The sequence below is a fragment of the Pantherophis guttatus genome, chromosome 1 (genome assembly GCF_059756535.1).
Source record: "Pantherophis guttatus breed Tessera chromosome 1, ASM5975653v1, whole genome shotgun sequence".
NCBI lineage: Eukaryota > Metazoa > Chordata > Lepidosauria > Squamata > Colubridae > Pantherophis > Pantherophis guttatus.
Genome location: NC_142063.1, coordinates 189063567 through 189077499, shown reverse-complemented (window position 1 = coordinate 189077499; position 13933 = coordinate 189063567). Strand labels below are relative to the sequence as shown.

General features: G+C 41.0%; 1 pseudogene; it reads left to right on the top strand.

Annotated features, from left to right (window-relative positions):
- Nucleotides 1–6062: 6062 nt before the first annotated feature.
- Nucleotides 6063–13933, top strand: part of LOC117659598 (cytochrome P450 2K1-like) — a 44871-nt pseudogene continuing 37000 nt past the window's right edge.

Genomic DNA, 13933 nt, shown 5'->3' with positions numbered 1-13933 from the left:
AAATCCAAGCCAGTGGTGGGTTGCTACCAGTTCGCCCCGGTTTGGGTGAACCGGTAGCGGCGGCAGCGGGAGGCTCCTCCCTCCCACTCGGACATCATCAAATATGCTCTGCGCATGTGCAGAAGCTTCTGCGCATGTGCAGAAGTGACGCATGCATGCGAACCGGTAGCAAAGGTAAGTGAAACCCACCACTGATCCAAGCCATCTCTAAGGAGAAGCAAAACCAATCCTCTTAATTGATCTCATTTAGAATATTTTCTGGAGCTTACTGAAGAAACAGGTAAAGTGGATGCAAGGAATTATATTGCTTCTATTTACATGCTTGGAGAATTAATAGAATAGAATAGAATAGAATAGAATAGAATAGAATAGAATAGAATAGAATAGAATAGAATAGAATAGAACAGAACAGAACAGAACAGAACAGAACAGAACAGAACAGAACAGAACAGAACAGAATACAATTCTTTATTGGCCAAGTGTGATTGGACACACAAGGAATTTGTCTTTGGTGCATATGCTCTCAATGTACATAAAAAGAAAAGATACATTCGTTAAGAATCATAAGGTACAACACTTAATGATAGTCATAGGGTATAAATAAGCAGCCAAATCATACTAGGAAACAATCAATATAAATCGTAAGGATACAGCAACAAGTTACAATCATACAGTCATAAGTGAGAGGAGATCAGTGATAGGAACAATGAGAAGATTAATAGCAATAGTAATGCAGATTTAGTGAATAGTTTGACAGTGTTGAGGGAATTATTTGTTTAGTACAGTGATGGTGTTCAGGAAAAAACTGTTCTTGTGTCTAGTTGTTCTGGTGTGCAGTGCTCTATTGTGTTGTTTTGAGGGTAGGAGTTGAAACAATTTATCTCCAGGATGCAAGGGGGTCTATAAATATTTTCACAGCCCTCTTTTTGACTCACGTGGTATACAGGTCCTCAGTGGAAGGCAGGTTGGTAGTAATTGTTTTTTCTGCAGTTCTAATTATCCTTTGAAGTCTGTGTCTGTCTTGTTGGGTTGCAGAACCAAAACAGACAGTTATAGAGGTGCAAATGACAGACTCAATAATTCCTCTGTAGAACTGTATCACCAGCTCCTTGGGCAGTTTGAGCTTTCTAAGTTGGCACAGAAAGAACATTCTTTGTTGTGCTTTTTTGATGATGTTTTTGATGTTAGGTGTCCATTTTAGGTCTTGAGATATGATAGAACCTAGAAATTTGAAGGTCTCTATTGTGGATACTGTGTTGTCCAGTATTGTAAGAGGTGGAAATATGGAAGGGTTTCTCCTAAAGTCTACCACAATTTCTACGGTTTTGAGTGTGTTCAGTTCCAGATTGTTCCAGTCGCAGCACAAGACTAGTTGTTCAGCCTCCCGTCTGTATGCGGATTCATCATTGTCTCGAATGAGACCAATCACTGTTGTATCATCTACAAACTTCGGTAGTTTAACAGATGGATTGTTTGAGATGCAGTCATTGGTATATAGAGAGAAGAGAAGTGGAGAGAGCACACATCCTTGGGGGGGCCCTGTGCTAATTGTACAGGTATTCGAAGGGATTCTGCTTAGCTTCACCTGCTGCTTCCTGTCTATTAGGAAGTTTATGATCCACTTACAAGTGTGTTCAGGTACCACTAGCTGGTTTAATTTACTTAGAAGAATGTCTGGAATGATGGTTTTGAATGCTGAACTAAAATCTACAAAGAGGACCCTTTGGAGGTCTTTGGAGATTCAAGATGTTGTAGGATGTAGTGCAGAGCCATATTAACAGCATCATCTGTCGATCTATTTGCTCGGTATGCAAATTGCAGGGGGTCTAACAGCGGATCCGTGATGGTTTTCAGGTGGGACATCACTAGCCTTTCAAAGGTTTCCATAACTTTTGATACCATCGACCATGGTATCATGCTGCACCGGCTGGAAGAGTTGGGGGTGGGAGGCACCATATTGCGGTGGTTCTCCTCCTTTCTCTCCGACCGGTTGCAGTTTGTGTTGGCAGGGGGGCAGAGGTCGACCTCGAGGCCTCTCGTCTGTGGAGTGCCGCAGGGATCGGTCCTCTCGCCCCTTCTGTTCAGCATTTATGTGAAGCTGCTGGGCGAGATCATCCGTGGCTTCAGGGTGAGATACCATCAGTACGCTGATGACACCCAGCTGTACATCTCCACCCCAGGCCACTCCAACGATGCCTTTGAAGTGATGTCTCAGTGCCTGGAGGCTGTGCGGATCTGGATGGAGAGGAACAGGCTCAAGCTCAACCCTTCCAAGACTGAGTGGCTGTGGCTCCCGGCATCCCGATATAGTCAGTTGACTCCATCACTGACTATTGGGGGCGAGTCCTTGGCCCCCACAGAAAGGGCTCGCGCGGGTAGTGATGGGAGCAGCATGGCGCTCCCATGTAACACCGCTCCTACGCAAGCTACACTGGCTCCCGGTGGTCTTCCGGGTGCGCTTCAAGGTGTTGGTTATCACCTTTAAAGCACTCCATGGCATAGGGCCTAGCTATCTTCGAGACCGCCTGCTGCTACCGACGACCTCCCAGCGACCCGTGCACTTCCACAGAGAGGGCCTCCTCAGGGTGCCATCAGCCAAACAATGTAGGCTGGTGACCCCCATGGGGAGAGCCTTCTCTGTGGGGGCACCTACCCTCTGGAATCAGCTGCCCCCAGAGATAAGGATAATCCAAGACCTCAGTGCCTTCCGCCGTGCCCTTAAAACCCACTTTTTCCAGCAAGCCGGGCTGGCTTAGGAAGAAATTTTTTAAAATTTTTAAATGTTTAATTGGTTTGTGGTTTTTTTAAATTTTGGGCCAAATTTATATAGATTTTAATTGTTTTTAATATTTGTATTTCATGTTTTTAATTCTGGCTGTGCACCGCCCTGAGTCCTCAGGGAGAAGGGCAGTATATAAATTGAAAATAAATAAATAAATAAATAAATAAATAAATAAATAAATAAATAAATAAATAACTACAGATGTTAGAGTAACTGGTCTGTAGTCATTCAGTTCCTTGATGGTGGGCTTCTTCAGCACTGGGATTATAGTAGAGTGTTTGAAGCAAGAAGGAACATAGCACATCTCTAGTGATTTATTGAAGATTCGGGTAAAGATGGGGGCCAATTGGGCAGCACAGACTTTTAAGCAAGAAGGAGTTATCTTGTCTGGGCCTGGAGCTTTTCCTGGCTTTTGTCTATGAAATAGATCTTGCATTTCCTTTTCTGTGTTCATGAGGGGTTGTGAACCCAATGGGATGGGGTCAGTTGTAGGAGGTTTGGCTGTTGTTGGTGTGCCTGAGATGGGGTTGTGGAGATAGGTGGCTGTAGTTTCCTTTCAAACCTGCAGTAAAACATATTCAGGTCATCTGTCAGTTGTTGATTTCATTCAGCATGGGATGGAGGTTTGCTGTAACCAATGAGATTTTTAAGAGTTTTCCACATGTTTGCTGTTTCATTTGTTGAGAACTGATTCCTTAGCTTTTCAGAGTAGCTTCCTTTTGCTGCTCTGATCTCCCTTGTTAATATATTTCTGGCCTGATTGTACAGCATTCTATCACCTTTTCTGAGGGCTTCCTCTTTGGAATGACATAGCTGCTTTAGTTTAGCTGTGAACCAAGGTTTATTGTTACTGTATAATCGCAAGTTCCTGGTCAGTACACATAGGTCTTCACAGAAGCTGACATGTGATGTTCCAGTATTTGTGTCAGTATCTAGGTCTGCAGAGGTATGTTCGAAAACATTCCAATCAGTGCAATCAAGGCAAGCCTGTAGCTTTAACTTTGCCTCCTCAGTCCAAGTCCTCACTGATTTAATTGTTGGTTTTGTGGTTTTAAGTCTTTGTCTGTAAGCAGGTACAAGGTGAATCATGCAATGATCAGAGTGTCCTACAGCTGCTCTTGGTAAAGACCGATAAGCATCTTTTAGTGTTGTGTAGCAATGGTCTAATTCTTGCCTCTAGTGGGACAATTGACATGCTGAAAATATTTTAGAAGCTCTTTCCCTAAGTTACCTTTGTTAAAATCTCCTAAAATAATGGCCAGTGAATCTGGGTATTTGGCTTCAGCCTCCATAATCTGTTCTGCTAGAGTGTCAGAGTTTCTTGCAAAAATCAAATCCAGAAGCACACACAGATAACTGAATCATTAACTTCTTTATATTCATAATAACACATAAAGCATTTACAATACAATAGTTGATTCTTCAGATCAGATCAGCAGACATGTTCACACACACACAGAGTACAGCTCAGAGCTTAACTCAGTTTCAGTTTCTCTTTACAGAATCAGAAGCTGCAGACTAAGACACACCCTGGCTCCAGTCTATCTCACTCCCAATTGGCTGACTTAGTTGCTATGCCTATTCATTGGCTGGCCTTGTTACAATGTCTTCCCAGATATGAATATTCTGACATAGAGTTTATACAAGCTTGTGGGGGAATATACATAGTAATTAAGAGAAATGAGTAGAACTCATGTGGAGAGTAAAATGGTTTACAATTGATAAGTAAAGACTCTATGTTTTCATCACAGAATTTATATATTATAGTTATATCCTGAGACCAGCTGTTTTTGATATATAAACATAAGCCTCCTCCCATCTTTTTACCTGATGATTCTGCAATTCTGCCTGCTCTTTGTATCTGAAACCCTGGGATATGCATGCTGTTGTCATCAATTTCCTCATTTAGCCAGGTTTCAGTGAAGCAGAGAGCTGCTGAGTTGTAAAAATCGGAATTGCATCTGTATTTCATGAAATGCATGATGGAGTATTTCATCCATCTTATTAGCAACTGAACATAAATTAGTCAGAAAGATTGAAGGGAGATGTGTTTTTTCCCCCTATTCCGTAGCCTATTAAAAATTCCTGCTCTTTTACTTTGTCTGTCTCCGCTATCTCTGTTGTCTCCATTTGTTTTTGGTAATCCATTGCTCTGGGGAATTTGCTTCTTTCTGTGTTAGAATCTCTTCCACATTTGTAAAGACCTGGGGGAGGTGAAGTTACAGAAAGCTGCTCCTTAAAGAAACATTGCTTAATTTTTAGCAAATGGTCTCATGAGTATGAAATCTGTAGTGAATCGCAGAGAATAATAAAAAATAAAGAAACCATTAGAGAGTATTTCGTTGGTGCCATCTTGAGATCTCTAAACTAATTAACTAAATTTTATTCTCTAAAGAGGCCATTTATGATGCTTCACAATGCACCTCCACTGTTTAGTGACCACTCCTGTGCAAATGGCCAATAAGCCACTAATTCAAATACTGGGGTTCTTTTCTCAGTAGCAAAACTTCTTAGAAAATCCCTTTAAATCAGAGTGGTACAAGCAAAGAAGAATTATATTTCATAAAATTGTGTGACACAAGTAAAAGATCAAGTAGAAAATGGGGGGGGATCCTCACTTCCTTTCCAGTTGATTGGATAGAGATGGGAAATTCTCTAGAATTGTGTGAAAATATCAGCTGAATAATTGCATGAGGAGGTTTGTCACTGTTGCTCTTTGGATCCAGTATATTAATAGACTAAATCAGGAGTGTCAAACTGGCAGCCTGCGGGCCAGATGCATCACATGCAGGCCACACCCACTCCAGCTCTGCAAATGAGAAAAAACATCATGAAATGTCATGTGATGGCAACATGACACCATGAGTTTGACACGCGAGAACTAAATGGCTCCATTCCTTATCTGAAATGTTGTTAATAAGCAAGATGATTTCATAATCCAATATATATTTCTTAAACGGTGTTCCTAGTATTGGATTGCTGTGCAGTTCAAATAAGTTTAAATCTATTTCACAATGCCTTCAGTTAAGGATAATCACCATCTACACAGTAAGAAAGTGAATGATAAACAACTAAATATAGATCAAATTCTTAGGGAGGAGATAGAAAACAAAGGCAAGATTGCAAGGTTGGAAGTGATTTAGTGTAAGGGGCAGTCTGAGGATTCAGTAGAAATACTAGCTGAGTTTCTGCTTAGTGCAATAGTTTGAAATACATGTTTATATCATTTCAGTTTGCAGATTTCATTTTAATTGTTATTGAAAACTGCTTCTGAAAGGAAATGGCTTGGATTGGACTTGTTTTATTATTATTACTATTCATTCTTACAGTTTTATTACTTTTCAAAATGGGTAGTTTCCAGAATAACAGCTCCCAAAAGCTTCCACCCGGACCCAGGACCATACCTGTTTTGGGAAATCTGCACATAATGGATTTCAAGAGGCCTTTTAAGACAATGATAAAGGTAAACCTGATGATTAACAACTATGAATGTCCTTTGCCAAAGTATATTGATGCTGATATAAAAGTTTAGCAATTTATCAGGTTATCCAGTTAACAGGAATAAGATTGATATGCTCCCTGTTGGTTCTAAGGAGTCTATGGAAATGTGTAAAATTGAGATTAACTTGGTGTTGCATTTGTTTATATATGCACAAAGATTATGCATCCCTGTTTTTGTTGTAAGTAGCTAATTCTTCCAAACCATTTGGATTGGGAGAGCCCTATCAGCCCTGTCCTGTCCTTTAGAATTAAAAGGATACACTAGCAACCTTCAGTGACAATGAAAGATAGGAGAGAAGGTTCTGCAGCAGCTGAGGAAAAATAACATACTATGTACTACTACCATTTTCTAGGCTTTCCTTAAAACTGTTTTGTTTTCTTGAATTGTTGGGCTTGTGCACAGCTGAGCAGTTAACGTGCAGTGTTGTGTGTGGTGGATCAAGAATGGTGCTGCCTATGGAGGAATAGAAATGAAATCATCGAAATTATTCCAGACCTCCGGACCTTCCGCCGGGCTCTGAAGACTTTTTTATTTCAGCAAGCCAGGCTGGGTTAAAAATCTTTTAATTGCTGAATTTTATGGGTAAGGGGTTTTAAATTGGGGGAAGCCAATATAAATTTAATTTTGTTTTTATAGTATTTTAATGTTTATATTGTATGTTTTTTAATTTTGGCTGTTCACCGCCCCGAGTCCTTCGGGAGAGGGGGTGGTATAAAATTTTTAAAAATAAATAAATAAATAAATATTATTATTATTGAAAGAGTTCTTCCACAACAAATGGTATAAAAGCCTATTTTTTGTGGCTGTAACTTCAAGTCAGTCCTGCACAGCTCATTTGTCTAAAATTTACAAAAACCTTGGTGAACTTCTGGCATGAATATCCAATGGGCAATAATATTTGCATTTTTGTTAAAGGTGTAATAAAAAAATTGGTAAGTTTTTTCAAGTGTTTTAATCACACTGCAATATCATATATGTTATATATACCAAATATATTTTACTGAAAGAAATAAAGGGAGACTGGTATAGATCTATTTCAAGCTTCTTAGCTCTCATCAGCCAGCCTTACCCTTACTAAGATTCGAACCTGGGCTGGCTGCATGTTAGGCAGTTGTATTAACCACTGACCCACAAGTTCTCCTCCCTTCATCAGTCTGAGCCAGGGGAAAGATTAAGTGTTTTACCGAGACACCTGGTCTACTCCAACATGTGGGAGAGAGCATTCTGCTCTCTTTTGCCTTTCAGCTCCAACCCAGGAGCCCTCAAGCAGTTGCATCCACAACAAACCATTTTTATACCAAATATATTTTACTGATAAAGAAATAAATGAAGGCTGATGAAGGGAGGAGAACTTGTGGCTCAGTGGTTAATACAACTGCCTAACATGCAGGCAGCCCAGGTTCGAATCCAAGTAAGGCTAAGGCTGGCTGATGAGAGAGCTAAGAAGCTTGAAATATATATATCTTTGGTTATTTGGGTTTTCTCCCACGTAAAATTGGATTTTCAATTGGAATTCCAATTTTACGTGGGAGAAAACCCAAATAACCAAAGACCTACGTACAAACCTCAGAAAACATATATATATATATATATATATATATATATATATATATATATATATATATATATATAGAGAGAGAGAGAGAGAGAGAGAGAGAGAGAGAGAGAGAGAGAGAGAGAGAGAGAGTAGGTGTGGCCTACTGATGAAAGCAAACGAGCCGGAAATAGATCTATATAGGTCTCCCACCTAGCAGGAAGAGCTTGCTGGCTGCTAGAAAAGAAAAAAGCCCAGAATCGAGTGGATGTGATTCTACTGAGCTGAGGCTGCAGAAAAACATTAGTTACGTAGGGAAAACCTGGCTAAAGGAAAAACATATATATATGTTTTCGCTGGGCTGTAGCGACCTACTCATGAGCTTCGATGTCATATCCCTCTTCACCCAAGTGCCCATCAAAGAAGCCTTCACAGCTATCCAAAACAAATATAACCCCCCCAAGCACATCCTAGATCTGACCAACCACTGCCTATCCAACACATACTTCATCTATAACGGACAAAAATTCAAACAAATAGAAGGAGCACCCATGGGATCACCCCTCTCACCTGTCATTGCAAACCTCTACATGGAACACTTTGAAACCCAAGCTCTAGAAAAATCTGATCACAAACCCAAACTCTGGCTCAGATACATAGACGACACCTTCATAATCTGGCCACACGGGAAAGAAAAACTTGACAACTTCCTCACACACCTCAACAGCCTACACCCCAAAATACAGTTCACCATGGAAACAGAAGCTAACAACCAACTTCCCTTCCTGGATGTTTTAGTCTACAAGAAATCCAATGGCTCCCTAGGACACACCATCTACCAGAAGAAAACACACACAAACCGCTATCTGCACGCACTCTCACAGCACCACCCAGCACAGATCAACTCTGTAGCCAAGACACTCATCTCCAGAACAAAATGCTTAGCTGATGAACAACACCTAAAAACCGAACTACACACTCTCACTAATGTACTAACATCCAACGGATTCCAACGAAATAAGATTACCAACCTAATCCAAAAAGAAACCCTCACTAAAACCCAAGACAGAGAACAAGAAAACGGCAAAGCCCTCCTCCCATACATAAAAGGCACCACAGACAGAATCAGCAAGATCCTCCACAAACACAACATCAAGACAGCATTCTGCACAAACCGAAAAATATCCACCATCCTAAGAAACCCCAAAGACAAAATTGAGTTAGAAAATCAAGGAGTATATGAAATCCCATGCACCGCCTGCCCCACCACATACATCGGACAAACCAACAGACGAATAAGTGCACGCATAGAAGAACACAAGAACTCAGTCAGAAAAGAGGAACCAACTTCTTCCCTGGTCCAACACCTTAAAGCCACAGGACATGATATTGACTTTAAAAAGACCAGAACTATCGCCAAAACTGATCACTTTAACAACAGAATAATCAGAAAAGCCATCGAGATAGAAAAACGCCCACACAGCATGAACAAACGAGACGATACCTCCCGCCTACCAGCCATTTGGAAACCCGCCCTTATTGACAAACGAGTCCCTAACACGACGAATGACACCAGACCCACACTCACGAGTGCCACACCTGATGTCACCACCACACATCCACGCAGAAAGCAGACTCAAACCCACACTGATAATGAGCCACGACCAAGAACCAGAAGCCAGACCGCAGCTGCATCATTAGCCACTTTAAACCCCTCCAATCCATACATGAAGCAGACTGACACCCACCATGAAGAGCTCGCACGGCCACAAACACGAAGCCAAAGAACAACGCAGCTCATCAGCTCAAATCCCCCTGCAACTCAGACTAAGCTGAGCACAACCAAGCCCCCACCCAAACAGAACACACCCCCAGCCAATCAGAGCACAGCCAAGCCCCTAACCAATCAGAACACACCTCCACCCAATCAGAACACAGCCAAGTTCCCACCCAATCAGCTCACACCTCCACTAGCAGTTAAAAGGAAGAGACAGCTGCGATCTCACATTGCTCCTGGAAGCACGAAGCCGAGAACACCAGCCTGAAGATGACGAATGAGACTTTGTCAAAACGTCGCCAAGACACTTCCAATTTTACGTGGGAGAAGACCCGAATAACCAAAGACCTACATACAAACACCCGCGAAAACCTGAGAAAACAAATATATATATATATATATATATATATATATATATATATATATATATATGTATGTATGTATGTATGTATGTATGTATGTATGTATATATATATCTACACACACACACACACACACACACACACACACACACCGGTACATATACATATACATATACATATACATACACACACACATATGTGTGTGTATCTGTATGTATATATATAACTTATAGCATAAAAGAAAAAAAATTACTTCAACCTTGGATTTGTGAGACATGATTTTTTTAACAGAATTGTCCTTACCTGAGTCTAATTGTGGATCAAAATTGTCTCTCATTTTTTATTGGCCGAATTCCAGTTGTCAAAAGAATATGGTCCTATTTTCCGTCTTCAAATGGGATGCCAGGAAATGGTGGTGCTGGCTGGCTATGAGACGGTCAAAGAGGCTCTAGTGAACCAGGCAGAGGCATTTGGAGAGAGGCCCATCGTCCCCATTTTTGAGGATTATGCAAAGGGCTTTGGTAAGTTATTTCATTCTGGATCGTAGTTGACAATCCTTGCAAAAATCTAATCAATATTATGTACATGTAGTCTTCATTTAGCAATTGCCTCAGGTAGTGACTATTTGCTAATGTAATGGTAACAAATGGTAACAAACGTAGTAAAAAAAAAGTTTCAACTAATGCACATACTTGCACCCAAATTTCTGTTCACCAGAGTAACAGTAATGCTGGTGTTGCTGCCCAAAAGAACTTTCCCTAAATGACATGGCAGCAACCAGTGATGTTCGATCTTTGCAGTGTTGGAATTGACTGGTCCAATGTCTAAGGAAAGAAATGGGGGCTGTTCTCCAGAGCCTCATTTGGATGATCTCCTACTACTTCTCCTTGAAAGAGACACCAGGATATTTTACATACTGGACTGTAATCTTTATTCATCATAGGCAGCTTATACTTTAAATCTCCTTTTGCTAACCTTCACACTTAAGCAACCAATAAATCAGATCAGGAGTGTCAAACTCAAGGCCCGGGGGCTGGATCTGGCTCACCAGGTACTTAGATATGGCCCACGAGGCTACCCTAGAAACAGTGAAGGATTGGCCCATGGTGCTTCTGCCAGTGAAAATGGGCTCCCAAGCTCCGTTTTCAGCTGCTGCAGCCTCCTGCAACCTTCTGCCAGTGAAAACAGAGGTCGGGAGGGCTGCATGCGGCCCTCCTATGCTCTGTTTTCACTGGCAGAGGGTTGCAGGAGGCTGCAGCAGCCGAAAATGGAGCTTAGGAACCTGTTTTCACTGGCAGAGCGCTCGGGCCACTACAGGCACCCCCAACAGGAATGATGTCAAGCTGGCCACACCCACCCTGACCATGCTCCCCCAGCCCCCCAAGGTCAAACACAACCCTGATGCGGCCCTCAATGAAAATGAGTTTGACACCCCTGGATCAGAGCATGCCTATGACATTTGCTATGCTAATGTAAATAAATGTTTGCTTTTCCTTCATTTTTAAAAATATTTTTTTTATTTTTACTATATAAAGAAAGAGCAAAAGTTTGAATGTCTACATAAACAGTGTTTTGACTGGTTACAGTTAATTTGAGCAATAGTCATCATCATCATCATCATCAAGTTCATTAGTAGTGATCATATAATAACAGTATTTTCTCAACATAATATTAATACTTAATTGTTAATACTAAATCATATTAATAATAAACATATAATAACAGCTGCCTGCAATTACTGCAGGTTTGAATCTCGCCAAAGCTCAAGGTTGACTCAGCCTTCCATCCTTTCTAAGGTAGGTAAATTGAGGACCCAGTTGTGGGGGCAATAAGCTGACTTTGTATAAATATACAAAAGAATGAAGGCTATTGCTTAGTGCATTGTAAGCCGCCCTGAGTCTCCGGAGAAGGGCGGCACATAAATCAAATTAAATAATAATAATAATAATAATAATAATAATAATAATAATAATAATAATAATAATAATAACTTGGAACTGGTTAAGATCAGGAGTACTGAAAAAAGAAACAGAAAGCTTTATTTTGGCAGCTCAAGAACAAGCCCTAGCCACAAACTGCATGAAGGCAAAAATTCAACATGTTACCACCAACAGCAAATGTCGCCTCTGCAATGAGAAAGATGAGACAGTTGACCATCTGATCAGTGGGTGCAGCAAAATTTCACAAACTGACTACCTACAACGCCATGACCGTGTTGCTAAGATCATTCACTGGAAATTGTGCCAGAAGTTTGGATTTGAGTACAGCAAAAACCACTGGAAACATCAGGTTTAGAAAGTTTTAGAGAATGAGAAACTCAAGATCTTGTGGGACTTTAGGATTCAGACTGACAGGCACTTGGTCCACAACACACCTGACATAACAATAGTTGAAAAGAAAAAAGTATGGTTCATTGACATTGCAGTACCTGGTGATGCACAGATTGAAGATAAGCAGCAAGAAAAAATCACAAAGTACCGGGATTTGCAAATTGAAGTTGAGCGACTATGGAAAAAGAAATCGTGTGTGGTCCCGATTGTAATTGGAGCCCTTGGAGCAATACCCAAAGGGCTACCCCGCTATTTAGAAATTCTAAATTTGCCAGACTTGAACATTTTGACTCTACAAAAAACCACCTTACTCGGAACAGCTTACATCCTCCGACGATACTGTCAGATGTAAATGCCTTATTCCCTAATGTGTAAATAATGTATATATGGGATATCGGGGGTTAACTTATTCTTTGGTTCCTAATGTATTCATAATTCACCACTCCCATTCTTGACTCCGCCCTTTGTATATATAAGGAGCCACCCTCACCATTTTCTTCGCTTCTATCTGTGAATATTCAGTGAATATAGAATGCCTGTTATGATTAAAGAGAAATATATTTAAACCTCTAACTTCTATTATCATTATTGAGTCTGATCCTGAAAATATTGCAACAAGCTGGTAGCAGAGGATGGTTAATTGACTCAATAAATACTTAAAAATGTCTAAGAAAGATAGGCCTAACACCAGGGCCTACAGCAAAGAAATAGAAACTGAACAAGAAATAATCAACGAATCCACAAACGCGATTTCGAGAGAATCCGAAGAGTACACCACTGAAGAAGAAGAACTAATAAATGAAAATAATGACCAGGAGGAAATTGAAATAGAAAATAACGAACTCAGGTCAGAAATATTGAAGCTATTAAAAAGCCAGAAGAATGATGAAAGTCTCATCGCGAATCTCCAAGAAATGCTGAAGAACAGCGGAGCAGCGAGAGAGAAAAACATCGCTAAAGAGAAACTCAAAGACCAAAAAACTGTGAGTGATATGACTACAGAGAAAGTCGTTATGAATAAGAAAAGATGTGATCCCGCGCGAAATTTTGAATGGCAGCCATCTTGGTTTCAACAAGCCTCCAAAGGGAGCGAAGCAGAGCCAATCAAAATGCTCAGTTCAAAATTTCTGGCGCGAAAAACGTTACCAGACAACGAAAGTGAAAAGGAAGATTCGAATTCTTCAGAAGAACCCGAATCAGAAAGTGAAGACGATTTAGCCAAATCCCAAATAAAATCAGCAATGAAGACGCTTTTTGCTGCATTTGGGCCAAAATTAAAAATTTCCAAAGCGCCAACGAAGAAGCAAGAAAACAAGCCGATACCTCAAGACCTGCACGCTCCCATCCTGACTTCGAGAGCGACGACGCCCGAGCCCAGAGAGCCATGCCGATTCCGCCCTACACCGCAGACCGGAGCAAGTGCCAGCGCACCCAAAAGAAAGAGAAGAGCAGTCGCCGCCATCAGAACTCCTAAAACCGAGCCAGAGACCGACTCGTCTGAAGAGGAGCAGAGCGAACGAGCTGAAATGGAGAGAACCTTCCACGACGACGCCAAAGAAGAAATGAGCAACGCGCATGTGCGAAACTACGTAGACGCTCCGGGAAGACTTGAACTGGCCAGAGAACCACGCAGACTCGTTGCGAGC